The 5,137-nt window shown below is 55.6% G+C and overlaps 1 long non-coding RNA gene across 1 annotated transcript; it reads left to right on the top strand.

Moving 5' to 3' along the window:
* Window positions 1-142: 142 nt before the first annotated feature.
* On the top strand, window positions 143-4,498 carry LOC147353299 (uncharacterized). The gene is made up of 2 exons (XR_015145516.1): window positions 143-511; window positions 1,376-4,498. It is a non-coding gene; the product is annotated as an uncharacterized LOC147353299 (long non-coding RNA).
* Window positions 4,499-5,137: the final 639 nt, after the last annotated feature.

The following is a 5,137-nucleotide window of genomic DNA, read 5'->3' as shown; positions in this document are numbered from 1 at the left end:
GGTGGAGTCCTGAGTGTGTGGCAGATGCAGGCACGCATGTGGGGGACAGACAGGATCAGCCTGCCCCGGCACCAAACCTGAGCTCGGGAATATTGATATGCAGTCACTTGAGTGACTTAATGAATGAATGTGAGAAAGAATGAATGAATGAACAGTGGAACTGATGAATGGTCTGGAATCCAGCTCCTGTGAGGGGAACGAGAAGGGATGGTGCATGTTTAATCTGCAGGAGACTTCAGTTCTGACTCCAGATGAATTCAGGTATCTGCTCTGGCCCTTACTGGTTGTGCAGCCTTGGGGAAGTTACTTGTCCTCTCTGAGCCTCAGTTTCTCCATCTGTAAACTGTCTCATAGAGTCATCAGGAGAATTAGATGAGTTCACCTGGAGCTCAGTAAAGGTGAATTATAATCGAAATACTTGAAGGTATGCCCTGGAGAGGAGGGATTTGCCAGCTGGGTTCAGCCGTAAGGGATGACATTCAGGCAACTGACTGGTGGGCATTTACCCAGAGCTGGGTATGAACACACCTGTAACCCTTTCGTCATTCTCCTAGCCCTGCTCTAGGTAGTGACATTATAGATTTTATCTTTTGATTTTTAATTCCTACACCTTCTATAACCAGCCAGTGTATATTGAATCTGGTAGGAAAGGTTATTCAAAGCATGGTAGCATACGTTATTGAATCTTCGCAAGTTGAGGGGGCGTTTTGAGTCACCTGCCCTTGATGAGAGTTTGACATGAACTCTTAGCACCAGGGCCTGCTTTCTGCAGGAGCAGGCACTCTCAGAACTGTCCTAGCCCACAGGCCAAGGCGAGTTCCCTGTGTTCAGAGGTGAGCACGGAGAGGCTGGGCTCAGAGCAAGGGCCTGGCACCCAGTTCAGTCACTCAGTTGTGTCCGACTCTTTGTGACCCCATGAATCGCAGCACGCCAGGCCTCCCTGTCCATCACCAACTCCCGAGAGAAGTTAAATTCAATTGATCAAGGTTGGGGGGCTCCCTGCCTTGGGGTGGGCAGCTGCAGTTAAGGACTTCTCTCTTGTGGCCCAGTCTAGAGGACCCTTGGGGCTATGGTGCTAGGACCCACAGCTGCCACAGGCCCTGGGGGCTGATAGGAGGCGCCAAGCAGGCCCAGGAGCCCCGCAGGGGATAATAAATAGGTCCCCTGTTGCCAAGACTGAACTGACCATGCTGGCAAGGTGGGGTTTGCTGTCATGCCCCAGGTCCCCTCCTGGGCTCCAAGGGGGAGAGAGAGGAGTGGGAGAAACCCCACATGGGCCTTTCCCCACAAGCCAGAGCCAGCAGAAAAGAAAAAAGGCTCTGGGGGAAGAGGAACATTTCCTGCGGGGGGTCTTGCTGTTTTCTCTCCCAAACAGGAAGTGGGCCCCAGAAAAGGCTGAAAGTGCTGCCCTTTGACCCCCGGGAGCCAGGAGCCAGGCACTCACAGACAGCAGCCCTGAGAGCTGTCCCCCCAGGCAGCCAGGCGGACCTGCCATTCCCAGACACAGAGCAGACCGTCCAGCCCGACGGGCTCCCCCAGACTCCCTGGCACCTCTGGAGAGATAGCGTGGAGCAGGGGCCCCATTACAGCCCCTGTCTGCAGGCGGGGCCACTCCTGAGAACCTCAGAAAAGAGAGGATCTGGCCTCCCACCTCCCATGTACAACGGAGCCGGGAAGTCTTGGGAGGGAAGCGCAGCCACAGACACAGGGCTGGAAGGTTCTCTGGCCCTGGAACTTGTGCTGCCTCTGAGCAAGGGCTTGCTCAGAGCCCTTGCATCCTGGGGGTCATGGCAGCAACATCTACCAAACAGAAGCATCAACTTGGCTCACATCGTGCTTGAAAAACGATATTTAATGCATTGCTGATGTTAATAATGGGAAGTTTCCTCATAAAAAATGTGGATTTCCCCCTCTTGAGACCTCAGCAGGTCAGACCACACTGGGCTCACACTCCTGCGTGGCCGCAGCGGTGGAGGTGAGAGGTAGGTGCTCCCTGGAGGGGCACACAGGCACCCACGAACCACAGTCCCCACCACTCCCTGCAGCCTCCCCTGCACCCTCCTCGCCTCTGTCACCACCTGGTCCCCAGAAGCAGGCACGTGTCCTGCCCCTGGCCTCGTCCCTTCTTTGAACAAGTGAGGAAAGTGAGTGACCGAGTTGGGGTGGTGGCTGAAGACTGTGAGGCACAGCCAGGCCAAGTTCACATGTCACTCTCCCTCTCAGAACTCCTGCAAGCTCCTTGTCACCATGGGCAGGAGTGCCAAGGGCAGTTAACGTGTATTGAGCCACACCGTGTGATTCACGACCCTGTGAGGCAGGGCATCCCAGCGTCATCTCACTTTACACCAAGGATGCAGGGACTCAGAGGGAGCAAGTCACTGTCCCAAAGCCAGGCGGCTTCCCTAGTGGCTCAGTGGTAAAGCATCCACCTGCCAATGCGGTAGACATGAGTTTGATCCCTGGTCTGGGAGGATTCCACATGCCACGGAGCAACTAAACCCATGCACCACAACCATTGAGCCCACACTGTAGAGCCCAGGAACTGCAACTGCTGCGCCCACATGTCACAACTACTGAAGCTCATGTGCCCTGGAGCCCGTGCTCTGCATCAAGAGAAGCCCCAGCAATGAGAAGCCTGCGCAGCAACAAAGAGCAGCCCTTGCTCACTGCAACCAGAGAAAATCTCATGCAGCAATGAAGACCCAGCACAGCCAAAAAATAAAAAATTTTAGAAATTATTTAAAAAAAGGAACCAGGTAAGGAACAGATCATACAAAGCATGCTCTCAGACCACACACACACACAAAAGAGGAACTATCCCAAAGCCACACAGCTACTTAGTGGTGACCCTGGCATTCCAGGTCAGGCAGTCTGAAGCTAGAGCCCACACTCCTGATGATGACCTTCCCCAACCCCTCCAAGGCCAGGCCCCATGTGGTACAGCCCCTGCTCTCTGCAGCCCCACCCCACTCCACAGACCCTGCAGCTCGAGCAATGTTGAACCCCCTTCCTGCCATTCAGATTTGCCCCTTCCCCTTCAAAGTCCCACCAGCCTCTCAAAGCTCAGTCTACTTGGTTCATTTGGGCTGTGTATTTGCTTCTTCCGCCCCAACAGATGCTCCTGGAGGGCAGAGAAACCTTCCAGCAGTCAGCACAGTGCCCTGGGCCTAGTGAGCATCTTTAAAAGAGGGAAAGAAGGAAGGATTGATGGCTGGATGAATGAGATGGTAGAAGGTTGAAGCCAGAACCACCACCACCACCGCTCCCCCCACCCCCACCCCTCACTCCGACTCCAGCTTCATTGCAATACTCGCAGGACCGGTCCTAGAAGACTTTCTACTGGTCAGCTGAGAAGTCTCCCAGTCACTGAAAGCTGCAGCAACCCGGGGGCAGCAGTGCCAGGGCCTCTTCTCACAGACCTGGAGTGCCCGGACAAGCTGCAGAACCTGACGGGCCAGATACTGCCCTGCCCAGCCCCTCCTCCCCCTGCAGCGTGAGGCTGGGGGCCCTGGCATCTGTCCTCCCCTTGATTTCCAATCAAGTTTGTGTTGCCCCAACCAGGCAGCCTCTAGGGGTCCCTGCCTTGAGATTTATGCCCAGGAGTGAGTCCCCACCTCCCAGTCCTCCAGGCAAGCTTGAGTTCCGGATCCCGCTGCTTTCTGTTTGGCTGTGTGTCTTCTGGCCAGCTCCTGCCCCTCTCTGGGCTTTCGTTTCCTTATCTGTGAAAGGCAGACAGTAGCAGCTGGATTCTCCCAACAGAAGATGGCTTCACTGTTGGTGTTATTTTTCTGGCTCTCCTTATGCTCTCCATCCCCTCCCGAGACCCTAGCTCCCGGTTGGCGTGGGGGCCCACCAGCCATCCTGAACACCCTCTGGGACAGTGGGTGCTGAGACGGAGACAGAGGCAGCGCCCAGGAACCAGCTGCAGCTCTCAGCCCGCTCCCTGCCTCCCCCACCACCACTCAACTCCTCTGTTTACTAATTGTAGGGTTGCAAGCAGCCAGCTGCCTCCCAGGCCCCAGGCGGGTGCCTCCCAATGGATCAAGGGCTCCCTGGAAAGCCTCCCAGCTCCCCACCAGCCCTACAGACCCAGCTGCACAGGAGTGGTCTCCATGGTGCTCAGACTCCCCTCTCCTGCTCTGGGAGGGGGCCAGGAGAGGTGTAAATGTGAAGCCTTTCTCAGCCTTTCTCATTTCCCAGGCTCCCCCCACGTCAGAGAGGCACATCCTGGGCCCACCGCCCCAACTCATGAACTAGCCATGGGGTTCAGTGAGTGGGAGGGAATTTGCTGCCAATGCAGGAGACAGAGGTTCAATCCCTGACCTGGGAAGATCCCACACGCCACGGAGCAACTAAGCCCCTGCTCTACAACTGCTGAGCCTGTGCTCTAGAGCCCAGGAGCCACGACTTCTAAGTCCACAACTAGAGAAAGGCCAGAGCAGCAATGAAGACCCAGCGCAGCCAAAAATAAATAAATAAAATTATTTTTTTAAAAAAAGAACTAGCCATGGCTCTCCACTGCTGGACAGATAAAGTCTTGTTCTACATCCTGACCCGTGGGTGGGGGAGGTTCAGACATGCCCTTAAGTACATTCCCCAGCGGCCTTGGTCTCACGGCCCTGTTGCTCCAGGATAAAGTCCTGACAGGCCCCTCTTTTCTGCCCCCACTGGCTTCCACAGCGTCCTCTCCATATCTGCCCCACGGCTGGAGTGCCGATGGCGCAGTCAGACAGGTTGACAGCTCCTCAGTGACTGCAGCGGTCTGCTCGCACGAGGACCTCAAGCTCTGAAGGCCAGGGCCCCGCCTGTGGAAATCTCCTTCTCCCACCCGCCTTCCCCAGGAAAGGAGTGTGAGTATCATTCAAAGCACAAGCATCACCTCCAGAAGTGGACAATGGCAAGATGAGGAAACCGAGGCCCAGAGAGGGAAGGAACCAGCCAGTAAATCACAGAGCCAGGATTCGAATCCAGACAGCTCCAAAGACCAGGTACTCTCGGCTAACAGCCCTCAGCCCAGATCTGGGCCCAGTTCAAAGCAGAGGCTCTGTGCATGTTCGGGGGCAGAGGGCAGCGGGGGAGTGTAAGATAATAATGGTGTGACCACTGTCGCCAAGCCCTCTTCCTTTTCGATCACTCA

The sequence above is a fragment of the Bos grunniens genome, chromosome 18 (genome assembly GCF_055505025.1).
Source record: "Bos grunniens cultivar Pamir isolate PY7600 chromosome 18, Bosgru_T2T1.0, whole genome shotgun sequence".
NCBI lineage: Eukaryota > Metazoa > Chordata > Mammalia > Artiodactyla > Bovidae > Bos > Bos grunniens.
The sequence above is the reverse complement of the archived record's forward strand: the minus strand, read 5'-3'. Positions and strand labels throughout refer to the sequence as shown.